The following is an 18,738-nucleotide window of genomic DNA, read 5'->3' on the forward strand; positions in this document are numbered from 1 at the left end:
CGGACCCAGACCCAGAAAGTTTCAGTCTGCTTGGCTGAGGTCTGCCGGACCTGGGCTCGCCTTTGCTGTGCCATCTCTCAGCTCGAGCCATCGGCTCGGCCGTCCCGTTCAAGCCTGCGTAAGTACATCTCTGATTCCTCCAGAAGTGCTACAGGAAAATGATCTGTGTTACTAATGGCTATTCACTGAAACAAACATAGGAGTTGTCTGAACTCAGAGGAAAATATAAAATTGGATGACATGGGTGGGACTTCCGCAAAAACCACGAAACTGTTGGCAGAATGACTGCAGGATTTTCCATTTCAGGCAAGTGGCCAGGTTTCTCGGCCAGAAAACTTACCCTTGGCACACCCGAAGCTGCTGGCTTGAGCAGAACTACCGCCGGGTTTCCACGTGCTGTCTGGCTCCCAGGCAGAAAAGCAGGGTGGAACAAACATGGGCAGCGCTGGGGTGGAGCACGTTTGGCAGCAAGCACGTCCTACCCGGTCAGCCTGGGCCCTGAGGCTTGCAGGGCACCCACAGCAGAGAGCGTGCAGCAGAACGCTGAGCTGCTGCTTGCCACACCCTGTGTTGGAGGGAGGAAACAGAGAAAATGCCCACCCTGCCGTCTTCAGGCCCTCCTAGGAGAGCCTGCTTGGGTGTAAATATGAGGGATTTCTTTTAATGCCTTGATGCAGAAAATCTCTCGGTCAAGACACGTGCACAACAAAAGAGCAAATTCCATCAGAGCTTTATAAAAACTGCTGTGGCGAATGTATTCCCCGTGTCTGCTGCTTTGATTCTCCCTTGCTGAAATACAAAGGAACTCAGTAAAAGGGTGGTAATTAATTCTACAACAATCCTCAATAGGGAAAAGTTTTATTTTAAGAGATAAAATGGAACTATTGATACAACATGAATATATAACTACTGATGTAACATGAACATATTAAATTAGAAGGGCAGGACATCTCAAAAACATTTGTGTTAGAAGCGAGAACAAAGCAATCATATCCACACTCTACAGGAAGTATTGCTCGCTTTCTGGTGATTAATAAACCCCAGGAAAGAATAAAATAGGTGGTCTGAGTTTTTTCTTCCCCATTTCCCCCAAGCTGAAATGCACAAAGCAGATAAACGCCTACAGTGAAGCTGAAGTCAAAAGATAATTATGGGCTTTACCGTATTACAGGAACATATTGAGGTCCCCCTCCTCAAGGAGCTCCAGTTATTTCTTGTAACGTTGATAAATGAACAAGAGGGAAGGCTTCTCTCTTCACTGGAAATTCAGTAAGGAGTTTGTGTCCCCTCTGCTTTTTGGTCCAGGCAGCAAGTTCAAGGTCCCAGCGCTCTCTGGCCGGAGCCGCAGGAGGGTGGGTCAGAGACCTGTCCCTCTGAAGCAGCGCCTGGACACCGCCTGGACACCGCCTGGACACGCGTGACGGTGCGGCCGGGAGCCAGGGAGTGGGTGGGCAACAGCCCGGGTGCTCCACACATCGGGGAGAGAACAACATGGGAGGAAAGGTCTATGGCCTCCTCAGAGGTGGCCAAAAGTAGCTGTAGGTTAGGCAGGTGTCACAGCAGTCTTTCTTACCCTTTTTCAGCTGTAGAACAGTGAAGAGCTCTCTGATTTTTATAGCCTGTCTGTTGAGCAGTGGAACTTCTCCTCCCCAGCCAGCCCCAGCAGCCACAGCTCCAGCAGAAAGCAGTGGGAGCTGAAGAACACACATCTTCCGTCAGAAGCAGTGGTTAATCCCTACCAAAACAACGCTGAATAATCAACTAAAACATAATTGCAATAGTTCTCATCAAAACACTTAGCTCAACAGGAAATATGGTGTCATACAGGCAGTAAAGTTTTAATTGTTTTTTTAATTATCCTTTGTTTTTCCAATAAACTGTAGGAAAACAAACTGCAGATCCACTCACCCCTGGATGCTCGCCTGAGAATACTTCTTATATCGCTTTTATCTAAAATATCCTCCCTCTAAATACACCTGGTAATATTTGCTCAGCACTCGATGGCCTTTTAGGCAGCCAGGGCACGCTGCTGGCTCGTGGTCACCCTGTCGTCCCCCAGCACTCCCAGTCCCTCTCCGCAGATCTGCTCTCCAGCAGGTCAGCCCCAGCCTGTACTGGTGCCTGGGGTTGTTCCTCCCCAGGTGCAGGACCCTGCCCTTGCCCTTGTTGAACCTCATCAGGTTCCTCTGTGCCCAACTCTCCAGCCTGCCCAGGTCTCGCTGGATGGCAGCACAGCCTGCCGGGGTGTCCACCACTCCTCCCAGCTTTGTGTCATCAGCAAACTTGCTGAGGGTACTATTCTTCCTCTTCCTAGTTTCTGCCTCCAAAATTAATCTCTGACGTTTCATTTCTGACCCTTTTTATTTTTTGTGCTGGTGGTGGATGCTGAGGAGTGAAACGCCATGGGCCAGGGAGGGCTTTGGCTGCCCTCCAGGACCAACCAGTAAAAGATGCCCCTTTTTTAGGAGACTACAGGGCACAATGGGCACATTACTACATATATGTGCCACGATCCTTGATTTTGGTCTTACTGCTAATGAATTCCCAGCAAATTTACCACAAACAGATAAAATGACTAAGAAATCAGAGCTACCACTGACAGCCCAGAAGAGGGATGGGAGGATTCAGGCAATGTACTCCAGCAGCTCAACAGAAGTCAACTTCTACAGCAAGGCATCTGGGGACACTTGTCAAGGGAAGTCTGCAGGAAGGTAGCAAGAGATAATTTTGCAATGCTCGGTGTCAATCACCAAAACACAGAGCTTTATGGAGATTCCTTTGAAACAGAAAACAATCATTCATTCCAGCTCTGTTCACATCCTTTTTGCCTTCCAGGGTTAATCTGCTGAAAGGCTTTTAACTGAGATTAATGTATATCCAGCTGTCTCTGGATTTTTCTTTTTCATCCAAAAATTAACACGTACCAAACAAATAAACAACTCCTGGCAAGAACATATTAGCAAGAAAAAGGAGCATTTCAATTCAGACACAATTCCAACAACATTGCCATTAGTTGTGGAAGAATAAAATGAATTGTGTTTGTTTTCCAGAGGAAAAAAAAGGGGGGGGGTGTGTGGAAAAAAGGTACTCTGCTAATTTATAGCATCGCTTAGAACACAAGGAGATTAAAGGGATTAATGGCTGGAAGCTGGAAGCTGCCGACTGCGTGCGTGGTGCGCGCAGCGATGGCGTCAGCGCAGTAGCTGATGCTGCTGAGGACACCAGCGGCTCCGGGCTCGCGGCCACCCCGGCCGGTTGCGGTGGGCTTGCCCCAGACGCTGGGGTGACACCTCTGCCCCGGGCGGTTTGGTGTTGAGCCAGGCAGCCAGGCCACCAAAGCGACTTGCCAAAATCCCACAGCAGCTTCGAGAATAAAAGCAAATTCACTCGATCCCCACGGCGCGCTTCGGCAAGGCCGTCTGCTGAGCAGGTGAAGCAGTCGTGGCAGGCATGGCTCACCCCAGTAACAGGCGAAGATGAAAAGAGATTCCGGCGGCACGCTCTTCTGTCTGCGGGGGTCACGGTCGAGGAGCCCCGCCGCTGTGAGCTCCAAGGAACGAGACACAGCAGTTTTCCATTCCTTGAGCTGTGCTGGAGGAAGGGGCCCTTGCAGAAGTTTGAATAAAGACAAAAATCAAGGGGGGAGGAAGCCTAACTAGCTTGGCCAAAAAAAATTCTTCACCAAAGCACCACAAAACAACAAACAAACAAACATACGAATGAACATACCAAAGCTGAAAAGTTATGGACAAACATCCTTAACCAGGACAGAGAGAAAAAAACCAACCAAGCTGGCATAAACCAGCACATTTTGATCTGGTCCTGAAACGCCCGTTTTTAAGGTATCTTTCTAGGCCTCACTGGATGCCTTGATACACTGCCAAATACAAGCTGGGTGTGTTTCACTTACTATTTTTTACTTCTAACCTTTCATTTCCCTACTCACCGTAAGGAATTTTTTTCAGTGCAAACAAAATTGCTGTCATTTCACAGCACACAGCTAGGCACCGGTAACTGGAAGTATCACCCTTCCTTACCAAAAATAAATACCATAGCTTTTAAGGCAGGGTTCCTGTCCATCCATATTTAATTCACCACCACCAACTCCTTGGTTTACAATATGCACAACCTCTGCACAGCCCTGTGATAAAATGTATTTTTCTTTCTGAGATTGTGAGGAACCAGTTTCCAACTCTGTGGACAAAAGTACGCAGAGGCAAGGATGGCTTCGCAGAAGAGCCGCACAAAACGGCAGGGAAAGCCTGCAGCGTGGCGGGAGGTGAAACGCGGGCTGCGCAGAAACGCTGGCCTGCCCAAGGAGCAGGGAGAAGGTGAAATCCACTGACCAAAGAGCACCGCTGCCACATCACCAAGCCCAGGTGTAGGTGGGTATGCACAGGAGGTGGCCAGAATCCAGACATTTTTTCACTGACAGTTGTTTTCAGTGGAAAATGCTGCTTCAATTCCACCAAAATCAGAAGAAAATAGAATGAAACAATCTCGTGAAAATAAAGTTGGACCTTATTCTATCACAAATGTTGCAGAAAGATGTATTCCAACATGGATTTTTTAAAAAAAAAATCTTTCAAGCCATGTGTACTACATTACGTTTTCTCCTAAAGTCTAAAATCAAAATAAAATGAATTCTTGCACACATTCTGTGAAAACGCTTCAGTGAGAGCGAGGAGGGGAGCTCCCCCCAGATCTCCACTGCTTTGCAGAGCGGAACACTCTGTTCTCCGACCAGCACTGCTAGCAGATACGTCCCTTTAGATGCTACTCAAGCCCTCCTCTGTGCTGATCCACAGAAAATGTGTACCCGTCACAGCTACAGCGAAGTTTAACTGGTGCTGAAGAAGTTCATGCTTTCGGGTTCGGAGTCCCCCTGTCAGTACCAAGCACATGAACCAGGACGGACTGGCATTTTCCATCGCCTTGCTTTTGTGGGGCCATAAAAACATCAGCCTTAAATGTTAGAACATACAACACTTTTGTTTAGTAATGCTTTTTTTTTTTAAATAACGAGGAAAAGATTTTTCTAACATCAACTTACTAGGAAAATTCTTCAGGATGATCAAAAACTTCTGAAGAGGTTGAAGTGCTGACAAGGAATGGAAAATTCAAACATCACAGAAGTTGTGGAATTAATTCCCCTAACATGCGTTAAAAAAATTATCAGAGAAACCTTCAAACATGAATTTGTTTACTTGGTTTTTTGAGCCTGGTGAAGTTTCCCTGGAGGGTAACTGTGAGAGCACAAGCCTAACCACAGGCAAACCAGCTTCCCCTAAGGAACTACTCAAAAATGTGCCAGGGCACTGCAATACCCAAGCACCTCATCGGCAAACGGACTGCTAACCGTACTGCAGCTAAATTATAACAGACATGTTTTAGACTGCACCAAAGAATCCAATTTAAAAATTAAAAAAAAAGCAATCACAGAGTGCAAGACCTTAAAATGGGAACGTCTTGGACAAAATAACAGGTCAAGAAAGCTAAAACTAGTCATGTCATGGTATGAGGTGATTGAAAAGAGGGTCAGATATTGGTGCTATTCCTGGATCACTGCTTTTGTGCTTATTAATAGTTGCTGCTGCTTTTGAGTGGGAGTGCAATAATTCAGCCACGTGTCAGAGACAGGTATCCATAAAACTGGAAGGTTTAGTACGGGTTGAATCTTCTGATATCTTCTCAACAAAGGCAAAGTCTGGGTCTTGCCAGTAGACCACTCAGAAAAGGAGGATTCTCGGTCTTCTAGCCTTCCTCGAGACACTGCTCCCAAACCCAGTGACATTCTTCTGCAGCCTCCTCTGAGGTGCTGTAAAATTTATCCTCAGGAAGCATCACAGGCTGATGCTGTCTTCATCTTGCCCTACTTCCAGAGAGCTGAGGCTGCCCCAAAGCCTGGGGGGTTTCCAGCTCAGCATCACCACCTGCAACTGGTCTACGCCTCACAACACCTTCTACCAATTTTGTCTTGGCAGGTTTTCTGCAGAAAACCAGAATGCAAGAAGAAGACTTGTTCTCTTAAAAAAAATAAAAATAATAATAAAAAAAATAGTTGGGGTCCTCCGAGTTCAAACTATATACTCCTCAGCTGTTTTTCTTTGTGTGTAAAACGCTATAGCCAGCTCCTCTGAAGAGCCAGAGTGCACAGCGTGCCGACAGCGAGGCATCACTGAAAAATCCACCACTGCAGTTGCTCAGCGTTGGGTGCAGATCCCTTCCCGGCACGTGCAGCCCCACGCACCGCGCACAGCCGGCTGAGGCTTCAGCAGCCTCACAGGTCGAAACCACCAAAATGAACCCCAGAAAATTCAATGCATGAAATACTTTCCTTTTCTTCAAGGGAAGCTCTATTTAACAGACTTTCTGCTTTATTTTTTATGACAGCATCTGTTTATTTTATCGGGCTGTTTTCCAGCAACACACACAGCCTTCTGCGGTGCTCGCTTCTGAGCCTGATTTGGTGCTCACTCGCACAGCAAAAACAACAAATCGTGAAAATGAGAAGCTGGCGGACACGCAGACGGTTGCGACTGTGCGTGTGTGCAGAGCTGCCGGTGCGCGGTGCAGCCCCTCACCCTCACCCTCACCCACGCATCGCTCGGGCTGCAGCATCGCCCGTGCCGCGCCGCACCAGCGCGGAGACCGAGTCCCAGCGCCGGCAGGGACCCAGCGGGCCCCGAGCCAGCTGCGCACGGGCTCGGCAGCGCCAAAGACCCCAGGGAAGAGCAGAACCCACACAATGTCCCTTGCCTTCAGCGATGTACAAGTTTGGCTGGGCCCAGTGCGTGGATCTCAGCTGCTGCAGCAGCCGCCGTCCTCTGCCTCCCATCATCCATGTCCTCCAAGGGTCTGCTAGTGGTGTGGAAGCACGCTGAAATCACTGGGGTGGGAAGCAGCACCCCAAGTCGCTGGCATTTTCAAAACCTGTAAGGGACACAGAGATGTCAACAGGTGCCCTGCGCTCTGCTGCTGCCCAGCACCTTCCAGGGTTTCCATCTGCCATGGAGTCATAGCCACAGAATCACAGAATGCTTTGGGTTGGAAGGGACCTTTAGCCCAGCCCCCCTGCAGTGAGCAGGGACATCTCCAACTAGATCAGGTTGCTCAGAGCCCCGTCCAACCTGGCCTTCAGTGTGTCCAGGGATGGGGCATCGACCACCTCTCTGGGCAGCGTGTGCCAGTGTTTCACCACCCTCACTGTAAAAAATCTCTTCCTTGTACCTAGTCTAAATCTACTCTCCCTTAGTTTAAAGCCATTGCTCCTCGTCCTGTCGCAACAAGCCCTGCTGAAAATAATTTCCCCATTTTTCTTGTAGGCCCCTCCAGGCACTGGCAGCTGCTGTAAGGTCTCCCCGCAGCCTTCTCTTCTCCAGGCTGAACAGCCCCAGCTCTCTCAGCCTGTCCTCACAGGAGAGCTGTTCCAGCCCTCAGATCATTTTTGTGGCCTCCTCTGGACCTGCTCCAACAGGTCCATGTCCTTCCTGTGCTGGGGGCTCCAGAGCTGGATGCAGGACTCCACGTGGGGTCTCAGCAGAGCAGAGCAGAGGGGCAGAATCCCCTCCCTCGCCCTGCTGGCCATGCTTCTCTTGATGCAGCCCAGGGTACGGTTGGCCTGCTGGGCTGGGAGCGCACACTGGTGGCTCAGTCACCTGTGACTTTCCATACAAGGTTGCTGACAGTAATAAGAAATGGTTGTCTCTTTCTTTTTCCTATCCACTTTATTTTTCTTTTACTTTTTTTTTTAAATTTGCAGGTTTTTTTTTCTTTTTCCCTTTATTGCCTTCTTTTCTCAATTGCATAAGTGCATCAATATTCAAAGCTTTTTAAGGATTACATTACATGTTAAGGCATCAAGCTAAAGATATATCAATTACTATTGCACCAGAATAACAATAAGCAACACACTATGGATCAGCTAAAACACCCCAAAAGAATGGATTTGTCCTCTGCCAGCACTAAGGGAGCGTTAGGTGACGCCACTGTGACCCATCTGCTCTCTGCTGTGTCCCCTGCGGCACAGCCAGGCTCCGGCAGCCCGCGCGCAGGAGGAGCCCGCTCGCGCCCCGGCGTCCTGCCAGCCGTGCACGCCAGCGTGCCGGGAGCGTTAATAAACGCGCAGGCCACGCGCTGTGTCTCCACGGTAGCCAACGGGTGACTGATTAAACGTGACTCAAAGCCAAACACACTTCTGTATTCACAGCATTTTTAATGCAGGTACAGTGCGCTTGGGAAGCAGCGTGTAACCTTTAAATAGCACTGCACTTCTAAAGGGAAAAAAAAAAAGAAAAAAAAGCCAATCAAACAAAAATTCTTACTGCCAGTTTTCTGCCGTCTCATCAAAAGCAAAGCGGACGTAAGTAGGCCCGATTTCCTGGGCTGAAATACATCTCACACAGCAGATAAACGGGCTTTAAGTCCAAACACAACCAGACCCAGAGCAAGCAGCGCTGGCAGGACCCTCGGTGGGTGCCAGGGCACGAGCCTGCCCAGCGGCTGCCCAGCTGGCCTGACCTGTGCTGACCAACCCCGGCCGGGGAGAAGCCTCCGTCCCCCCGGGCTGGCTGCTCCTGCTCTCGTCCAGCCCACCGCATGCGGCCTAGGGGCTTTCTTTCCAGCCTCTGGGATCGTTCAGAAAGTTGTTTCCTACCCTCCAGAGCTCCACCTGGGATGAGAAAGGACTGTGAGCTTATTCCTTGTTTATCCATCATCACTCAGCAGAGAAACTCCACTGCCTTCCCGGCAACACTACAGTCCCACCGCCTGACGCTTCGCCACTGAGCAACTGGCCGTGTTCTCGCTTAGGTTGACAACGGGGTTTGTACAGAAACACGAGGGGAAAGACCTTCACGTATTAACTTCAGCTCTCCACCTATTCTTACTACAGGCTTCTCAAAGCGTCGCTGAGCAGCCACCAGCCAGGACTCCCCTTTCACAAGGTGAAATGCCACCATGTCCCACCTTCCTCACCAAGGAAAACTGAATCACCCAAGAGAAAGGGCAGGTTATGCATCACCTTTCTCAAAGGCTCAAAAATAGGAAGTCGGGAATAAGCTGCCTGGAAGCTAAGCCTAACATGGACTTTGAAGACAAAAAAAGTCTCCAGGGGCCAAATGCTGGTGAGAAAAGTTTCTCCAGGGCTTCCCACAAAGGCCCTTGGACCACCTGGTCACACACCTCTGCTTCCTCGGTGCCGCCTGCAGCTGCGAAGACCATCAGTCTTTTCCTCACATTTCGTTACAGCTAACCTGGCACGAGACTTCCACCGCAGCCATGGGGGTGTCACACAGCCGCAGAGACGGAGGGCCACGAGCAGGATAGAGGAGTTCACATCAGGCACTTCGAAGGATGATTTCTACATTTAAATGAGCTGGGCAAAACAAAGTGCCTTTGGTAAAATGCAAATTAACTGTCATCACTAACAGATCCAATGGGACAGGACCATGATGCTCCGCCAACCAAGAAAAGAAAAATTAGTCTATTTACAGATGCTAAGCCACTGCCTGTTCAAAAAAAACCCCACTCCTTCAAGCGTGGCACATCCCGGGGCAGCATCCCTCCGCTGACCCTTCTCCCTTTCAGTTACTCGTCTGGGCAGGCTGACGCTGCGCGGTGACTCGCAGCCTCATGCGGAGAAGCTCGCTCGGCGTCAGCTGCTGGCGAGCACGAAGCGCTCGCTGCCCGCGCTGGCCATCCCTCCTGCCCACCTCCCTCACCAAGCACCATAGCAGGGGCTCCCCGCAAACCCCTCCGGCTGAGGTCAATGCCATTGGGTGGGAAGGAAAGAAACCCTCTCCAGATATGATTTTTGGTGGTTTGGGGGTTAAAAAGGAAAAATTAAAGGTCTCTCCAAAATTGTACAAATCAACGTGTTCAGTATACTCACATATTCGGGTGGGAAGGATCTGTAGCTCTGTGTCCTGGAATTAGACTTTACCGAAAAACGTTTAGGGAGAAGAAACTCTTTCCAGCTAAAAGAGAGGATGGAAATCAGCAATGAAAGACCTAGTCTTTACCTAGTCACAGACACCAAAAAAAGGAAAAAAACCACCACCTGTGTATGCCCAACCCTCATCACACTGGCTCGCGAGCTGGGAAGAAATCAGCAGATGCTTCCGTCACCATGGGCTGGAGGCCAGATCTGAACCAGGGATTAAAGGAGAACAGCCCGTTGTGGACTCCCCAGGCACCACCGATGTGCCCTATGCAGTGTGTACGTATCTGAACCCTCCTGGCTACACTGGGTGTATCTAGCACATAAAAGGGAAAAATGCATGAACTGCAACATCCTAGTAGCATAATGTGGAGCACAACTTACTACCTTGTATAAACAAGGGCAAGGTAAATTAAAAATTAGCATAGGATTGATCAGGCTTGAAATCACACCAGTAAATATCATATTTATTAGGAAAAGTTTGTTAGTGGAGACAAGTACTGAGAGCCTGTGGCACTCTAAACCCAAAAAAAAGCTAAATGCAGCTGGTCAGGAGACTCAGCGTAAAAGTAATTACTTGTAACCTGACAACGCTCAGTTCTTCTGAATGCCCTCGTCTTCCTGGGTGCTTTAGCTAACACTCAGGTTTGGGTTTGTTTGTTTTTTTAAACATCCACCTATGATTATGAGAGCTGAAAACTTCTTTTTAATAAATGAAAGCTGAATTCCTCAAGTCGTCACTTGCCTCTAGAGGGTGGGACTTCAAAAGGAGGGGTGGGGGAGCCAAACCTGCTACTGAATCAACTGAGTAAATTTCATGATCAAAATTTCAGGAGTTCATGACAGATTTGTTCCTTCATGTCTTTCAAGAGATTTGAAAAACTGTATCATTACATCCCACAATATGTTACAATGAGAAGTCTGTAAATCTCTCTGAAAGCAGGTGAATGCACCTAAGCAAGGCGGTGGCTCTGACGTGCAGAGAAGTGCCCGCCCGCCCTTCCCGCTCTGTCACCTGGAGCGGAGGAAAAGGAGCATGAATAGAGATGAGAAATTTAAAAGAAAAAATTTTTAAAGAGGGAAAACCAAAGCGACAACAACAAAAAACAAACCTGCAAGCCCCGGGAGGAACAGTCCTTCAGCCTCTTCAAAGCCAGAGCGGCCGCGTGTCGACCGCCGTGGCGTGCTCCGGGTGTCTGTGTTTTGGGTGGCTGCTGAGCCGCGGGCGCGTGGGACTGTGCTCCCCATGCTCCACTCTGCAGGAGGACTGGAGGACAGGACAGTCACCACCAGTGTAAGGGCTGGTCTGGAGAAACGGGCTGGGGCTCACCCAGAAAGCGAGCTCTTCCAGAAACCCTGCGCTCGGCGAAGGGGGAGGCTTGGAAAGGCTGCTGAGAGACAGCCATCAAGAAAAGCACTCAGCCAAGCCAAAGCTGACGGGCCTCCCTGCTCCTTCTGGTCTTTCCACGCAGCTGCAAGCTCTTGCCCTCCCTCCTGGAGAGGCAAGATGGGTCTGTCTGCTGAATCAGTGTGGAGGAATTGGAGTCTCCGTAGTTGTACTCTTTCTGACCCTGGGGTTTCGCGAGGAACGCTTTTAAGCTTTTTGCCCCAACCTCTAAGTAAAAAGAAACTACACGCTGCAGCCTCCAGCCTTCCAGAGCTCCCAAAGGAAAAAGAAGGTCCTGAATTCTCCACTCTTCCCTGGGATTCGCTCCCGAGAGCTTAGAGTTTGCAAACGAGTGTGCCTGCTTTGCACTAGAGCCCACCAGACCACAACAAGCCAGGTCCAAGAGGAACGCGCTGCAGATGGTGCCAGATGGGTGCCAGAAACCCTCCTCGTTTCACGGTCCAGCACAACCGCTGAACTTTGCATCCCGGTCGAACGGGCAAGGCAGCCAACGTGAGTAATTTACTAGCTAGAAGGATGTGTCTGTCCAGTGCCAATTCAGGTCTCAAGTTTACTTATTCTCCTCACGTAGCACAACTGGCAGAAGTAACAGAGCAAGATCAAAAGGAAAAGAAACTAGATGAGAAAAGATGCAGTGCGAAATAATACTGGTAACAGACAAGCTGCAATTCTTGATCAAAGGAACGAATCTGGCCCCAGCTACATAAATAAAGAAGTACCTTCCCCCACTTCTGAAGGGAAGAATTTGCTGTTTGCCCTGATGTCACACAATCCTTTCAAGTGCAGTTACACTTGGGTAGCAGAGCAAAAAAAAAAGTGACAGAGCACCTCAAATTTTATTTACGTGCTTTAATCATCACAAAAGAGGGCTCTCCTGGGATCTCGCTGCGTTCCCATCCATGCTGTGTATAATCCACAAAACCGAAATAATCAAACCCCAGAGCGTCTTCCATTCCAGCTAAACTGAGAGAGCATCAAAACTAAGTCTTATGACCACGACCAGCTCAAAGCAAAGGGTCCTCGGCCGCCAGAGCAGCACTGGCTGTCCCCAGTTTACATCACACGCCCCCCACATCAGCCCCCCTCCGTAGGCACGCAGTGCCCAGCAGAGCCAGCACCCGCGAGTTGACCCTACCCCAAAGCCTCATCTCCCTAAATGAAACACGGCGCTGCCTGGCCACTTCTGCCCTCGCTCCTGTGTCAGCTCTGCTATGGGCACGCTGACCCGTGAGGCAGCAACATTCCCCTCGCCGTCTCCCAAGACAGGGAAGGCAGCAGCTTGATGCTACCTACGCCATGGGGCTTCTGGGTCATCTGCATTAAGCTTCAGGCAAGAGGCTCAGAGAGGACTTGATGACCAGGTGGTGGAAGCAGATGGAGAGAAATGGTTTTCCACCCACCAGGACCTCAAAGCCTGAAAAAGAAGTAGCCCAAGCCCCTCGCCCACCAACACTAGTGACTCCACGACGAGATGGCTGCCTCCAGGTCTGCTGCTGATGCTCAGGTTAGCAAAGGAGATCTCCCACTGGGGTTACTGCTGGTCCCACAGCACCCATCGTGCAGGTCCATGCTGGGGAATAGACTTTGCAGCCGAAGAAAAAATATTCTAAGATTTTACTACCTGGGCAAAAAAAGACTGATATTTTAGAATTCAGAAAAGAGCAAATCAAAATAAGTGTCTGGAAATTTCAAGAGGAGTTCTGTGATGAAATCCTCACTCTGGCTTTCAAATTCTGCAACACCATTCACCTCCTGTCTCATTTATCGAGGGTGCCACAGCGCATCCCTTCGGCCACAGGACCTGGGGAACCTGATGGCACTGAGGTGACAGCTAGGCTGTGAGCTCAGCGGGACCCCCGGCGTGTTACAGACCGGGAAAGAGCAGAGCTTCTGTGACACACCCCAGATCTGGACGAGCTGCTGTTCTCCCCCCTTCCCCCTGTCCTATGCCCGTCACGAGTCCAGCCACATCTCCCCTCTTCGGGAGCGGTTAGTGCCAGCAGCAGCACCAGCGCTGCCTCGGATCTTCTGTCTCAGAGGCAGAAAAACATCACAGGGTTTCGTGCTGGAAGGCACGGTCTCACAGCACACCTGTGCATGGAGTTTTCGCTCTGACAAGCGCATCGGCCTGACATCAGCAATGGCACGCCGCAAAGCTGAGTATTAAAAGGCTTTGTGCTCCCATGGGAAGGACTGAGTTTTGCAAGACAGGGACTCATAATTCTGTGTTTTACCAACAACCCGATGTGCAGAAAACTTGGTTCACCTACCAGAAAAGGCTGCAGGTTTTGGATTCTATTTTGTTTTTCAGTATCAGCCTTGAAATACACAAAAAGTCCTTGTAGAACAGAAATTTCCAAATAATTTTATGTTTGCATGCCAAGATTTTTCAGTGCGATCATTCCTGAACAGAAGGTGAAGATCAGTAAACACATTAAAGGAAACATGCCAGCATCACTGGAATTAATTCCTCCATTCCTGCTGACAACATCCCCACGGAAATCTGAACTGCACAAAGCTGCTGCACCTTCTGCGAGGAAACGGCTCCTTGGGCGATCTCTGCGGTACGAGGTCAGACAGCCCACTTCACCTCTTCGCCTTGCGTCGTCTCTTGACTATTTAAATTAACCACTCTGAGGCATCTTTCTTTCCCTATTATTTTTTGGGGTTGCTCTTGACTTCAGCAGAGCTCTCACCTCTGTACAAGCCCCTTGCCAGCTGTTGTAACACCGAGCATTTCAGCAAAAAACTTGACTGGATGCATTTTCATAAATGTCCATTACAGAATCACAGACTGTTTGGGGTTGGCAGGGACCTCTGTGGGTCACCCAGTCCAACCCCCTGCCCAAGCAGGGTCACCCAGAGCAGGGGGCACAGCACCGCGGCCAGGCGGGGCTGGAATATCTCCAGAGAAGGAGACTCCACAGCCTCCCTGGGCAGCCTGGGCCAGGGCTCCGGCACCCTCAGAGGGAAGAAGTTCTTCCTCGGGTTCAGCTGGAGCTTCCTCTGCTTCAGTTTGTGCCCGTTGCCCCTTGTCCTGTCGCTGGGCACCACTGGAAAGAGTCTGGCCCCATCCTCCTAACACCCACCTTTAAGATATGCCCAAGCATTGATAAGATCCCCTCTCAGACTTTTCTTCAGGCTAAACAAGCCCAGGTCCCTCAGCCCTTCCTCATAAAGGAGATGAGATTTATTATTCACCTAATAAATAATCGGCAAACAATAACCAATTCGAGTCTGTGAACGGGCACGATGCTGCTAGGAGTAAAGAAAGAATTATCCATCAACACACAGTGTTTCACTGAAGACCAACAGAGGCATGGATCTACAGCAGTGCGATACAGAAAGCGATGAGAGCCAAAAGCAAGGAAGCTGGACGGCAGCTGCAGAAATCAGGAGGTTTGTCTGGCTTTGGACGCAAACCGGAGCTGCTCTCAGCCTTCTGTTTTCAGCTGACTTGGCTGCAAAGCATTTCAAGGGTATCTGCTTCAAGTGGTGATGTGGGGCTGCCTCCCCAGGCTGTTTCACTGGCTGGGTGACCAAGAACCGTGTTGTCATCTCATCACCTGACAATCTGGACTGAATTCACAGAGGCACGCCAAGATCTGCCGCGGGGAGAAGAGGAGAGCCTTTCAGCGCAAAGACAAACCACAGCACCTGCTCCCACACCTCCTCGCCACTCAGCTTGCCTTGAACTTTGTCGTGTCCTTCAAGCCTCTTGGACTTTGTCCCTCTTCTTCCCATTTACCCTCCGCACCACTCTTCCCAGTGCATCTGTAGCTCGGGCAGTTGTTCTGCTTGGGTTTGGGGCTTGTCTCCTAAGGTGGACTGTCCGACGACAGTTACAGCTGTGGGCTAAGATTCAGGAAAAATCATTTGATGCTGGACAGGACTGAGGGGAAAATACAGTTCAAACTCAGGCAAGGAGAGGACATTTGTGAGATGGGGTTGGCATTTATGCTGGAGAAAGAAGGACCATGGAGGCAGAAGGAGGAAAATTATATAAAGAAAAACAAAAAGAAAAAAAGAAACCCCAAATATTTTTCCCATGTCTGCATGACAAAATAAGAGGAGTCTGGCTAAGAAGAGGAAGACTCCAGCTTTGGGAGACAGAGATGTCCCCTGACCTGCTGAAGGATGCAGTCGCAGAGGCCTGCTAAGGCCATGCCTGATAGGGATAGGACAGCTGAAGACCCTGGACCAGCCCAAGTACATCTTCTATCTGAGCAGCTTCACAAAAAGGCTATTTAACAACTCCTGCCTTCTGAAGCTGCAGGGCTCCCCACCGCCATAAGGCAGGTTCAAAGGGACCATGTAGCCCCTGGCTACATCTTGTCCTGAGGCACACACACTTTCACAGGACTCTGCGTCTTCAAGAACACCACACCTTCCCTAGACAGCCATGTTGCACATTGGCAGACTCAGCAAGGCACAGAAAGTTAGCATGAAATGCCAAACAAATTATTGCTAAGCAAGAGCTTGCTCACACCTCATCTCCAGGAGAGAAAGCCCAGTACCAGGGCGAGGGTTGGGGCTGCTTGTACGACAGCACCTTCCAACACCGAGCGTCCAGATCCAACCCAACCACGCTGCTTTCCAGGAACTCTCTTCCCCACAGGCTAACGCTGCATCGCAGCTGAACGAGGGCAGCAGTCACCCTCACGCTGCTCAGACACGGGGTCACTGCCCTCTGGGAAGCTCTCCCGAAGACCGTTTCAAGCCCTCAAGGTACCTTCTTCCACCTTCGCGTCACCAGCAGGCTCTGCGGCTAGGCGTCACTGGGGAAATAGCACAACATCCCAGCAAGGTGGAGTGGGGTCCTCACTCCATCCCGAGGCAGAAGAAAATAAGGGCATCACAGACACCAACCTCTTCCTACCGACCGAAGGATTCTGCCTGGTGACCTGGCTCAGGGTTACGAAACAGGATATTTAGGGGTAGAAATAATTAAGGTCAATACTTCACATCACATGTCCTTCTACTAATGAAATTTTTTCAACTGAACGTCCTGATTTATTCAAAAGGTTTTTGTTCTTACCTAGGGCTCTTTGTTGTCAAGCAATTTTTCTTTAAAACAGAGAAGTACCACCGAAAATAAATGTCTAGGAGAAATAGTCCTTCAGTGCTTGATTACTGAGGCCCTTCAGTTACAATAGCATTTGCACACTTCAGTAATTACCTCCGAACTAAAAACGTAAAACATCAATACTACACATTAGTTTAAAAAATCATCCCAGAGACAGCCTGATTTTTCATTCTATTCAACACACTCTTAATGTGCTTTCTCTAAGAAGCAGCAAAAGAGAATAATTTGCATTCGTGCTCTTGTCTCGCTACCCGCTCCCATGAAGAGCCCGCTAGCGCCAATATCAGAGTACCCACTGCTTTTAAGAAAAAAGCAAACAGAAAAGCATCAGAAAGCCCTCACAGCCAACCCTGACAAAAACCAAGCGGCTTTCTGCTGCTGACCACAACCCGAGCAGAGCTGCAGCCTGCCCACCAGCACCACTGACCTGCGCGCCAAGCTCGGAGGCACTTGAGATGCGCGTCCTTCTGAACTGCCACCTTCTCCCTTAGCTCGGAGTTTGGCAGCATTAGAACATCTATAATTCATCAGTTTTTTCTCTGCTCGCCTGCACTAAGAGCTCTGAGGTACAAGATCAAACTCCGTGTTGCAAAACTGAACGCATCAGAACTTCCTGCACCAAAAAAGGCCAACCTCGATTAATAATTCATCCGCCCAAGGAAAGAACAATATTTGCTTTACAGTGCGAGTTCGGGGCTGATTTTCATGGCCTGGAATGTCCAAAGGAGTATTCATAAAATAATGAAATGTAAGGCATAGTCTGGCAGGTTATTTTTAGAAAACTAAATTATCAAGCTCGAACATTAAAGCTAAAGCTAGAGCACTGCAGGACTAAGCAGAAAGAAACATAATAAATTGCAAAATGGTGACATTATTAAATATTTGCTCTTTTAAGTAAAATTGTACTTTTGTAATCTCTCCATTTAGAGAAGAGTTTGGGGAAATATTCATGTACACAGTCTAACAGCTGAATCACCTCCATTTGCTGTGCATCCCATTTGCTTTTTCTGTATTATTCACTACCAGAGAGACATGGTGATTTAACACTAGTTTAATTTACATATATTAAATGTGCTCAGAGTATTTGCACAGCTTGACTAGAACTATGGGACCAGCTTTCCAAATTCAGCTAGCTTCATGGCAAAGCCCGCAGGACACCGTTATTTTTCTACGCGGACTGTGGAAGAGAGTCACCTCTTAACTCCCCAAATTCAGCTATTCATGAAGAGTTAATTACTTCTCTTCTGGGTACAGCAACAGCTTGACAAGCCTTATGCATTGGCATCTCCATCCTTTCTCAGACCCTTGCTCTGCACCTGTGTCTGCCTCAAAGCCTTTCCGAGAGCCTCTGTGTTGATCAAGACAGTTTTCCTTTTGGAAATCGTAACATTTGCTGAGTATAAAAAAGACTGTCACCATTCTGAGAGCAGAGGGAATCTGGACCTTCAGAGTTACCTTCTTGCAGCTTGCGTCATTCTGAGACTTGGTCTGCAGTACTAACTATTCCAGACCGTGAGTCAAAGTATTCTTTTCTGGCCATTCTTTAGAAGGATCTTTACTAGAAACCCGTTCAAAGCTGGATGCATTCCACAACTGCAACTGGAAAAAAAAACAAAAAGACAAAAAAAAAGTCACTGTGCTAGCTGATGGGAATGTTGGGAATATAGTTAGTTGCCTTTAAATCTGGGAGATGAATTAATGAGAGCCGAAGCCTCTACCCACAGATCTCAGTCTGACTTTTCGAAAGGTCTGTGGGCTAGGGGTTTGACAACTAGTGACAGAGAAGGGGCATCTGCTTCACTGCAGCCACAGCTGCACTGGCATCCCAAGTCTGGGGCTCAGCCCTTTCCCAGCAGGAAGTTGTTTGGCTGGTAAGGAGTAACTCGTACCTGAGATCCGCTGGCGAGCTCCCTAGGAGCCCCGCAGACGGACGGCAATGAACATGGTGGCTTGTTTGACTCAGCTGTAGATCAAAACCTGGAAAGTGAAAAAATAGGTTAATGAAACTCATCCATGTTTTGAAGTTTTAATCAGCTTATGTCTGAAGCACATCATTTTCTTTCCTCCGGTGAAGAGGAAGTGACTTGAAGTGCAATATGAAACAAAACACGACGGTGGCTCCACAGCCTACAGCTCACGCCGTAGGACAGCACAGTAATGCTAACAGTCTTCCTCTGCTGCCATGAAAATCCTCCTGTCCAAAGACTCGCTGTTCTCCTGCACACACAGCCCGACGTAGGTAATTCATAAAGGTTTTATGAAGGGAAATACAGAGGCAGGTTTCTGTGGACAGAATAATAAAGA

At 48.9% G+C, this 18,738-nt stretch overlaps 1 long non-coding RNA gene across 10 annotated transcripts; it reads right to left on the reverse strand.

Moving 5' to 3' along the window:
• Positions 1 to 842: 842 nt before the first annotated feature.
• On the reverse strand, positions 843 to 17,013 carry LOC142364168 (uncharacterized). Of its 10 annotated transcripts, none has more exons than XR_012766219.1 (5): positions 16,862 to 17,013; positions 16,081 to 16,252; positions 15,038 to 15,203; positions 9,184 to 14,953; positions 843 to 6,933 (listed from the first exon to the last, which is right to left on the reverse strand). It is a non-coding gene; the product is annotated as an uncharacterized LOC142364168 (long non-coding RNA). The 10 variants fall into 10 exon arrangements; XR_012766213.1 differs by having other exon boundaries at positions 16,081 to 16,534; XR_012766217.1 differs by lacking the exon at positions 16,862 to 17,013 and adding an exon at positions 16,387 to 16,855.
• Between the last annotated feature and the right edge of the window lie 1,725 nt (positions 17,014 to 18,738).

The sequence above is a fragment of the Opisthocomus hoazin genome, chromosome 1, assembly GCF_030867145.1.
Source record: "Opisthocomus hoazin isolate bOpiHoa1 chromosome 1, bOpiHoa1.hap1, whole genome shotgun sequence".
NCBI classification, from domain to species: Eukaryota; Metazoa; Chordata; class Aves; order Opisthocomiformes; family Opisthocomidae; genus Opisthocomus; species Opisthocomus hoazin.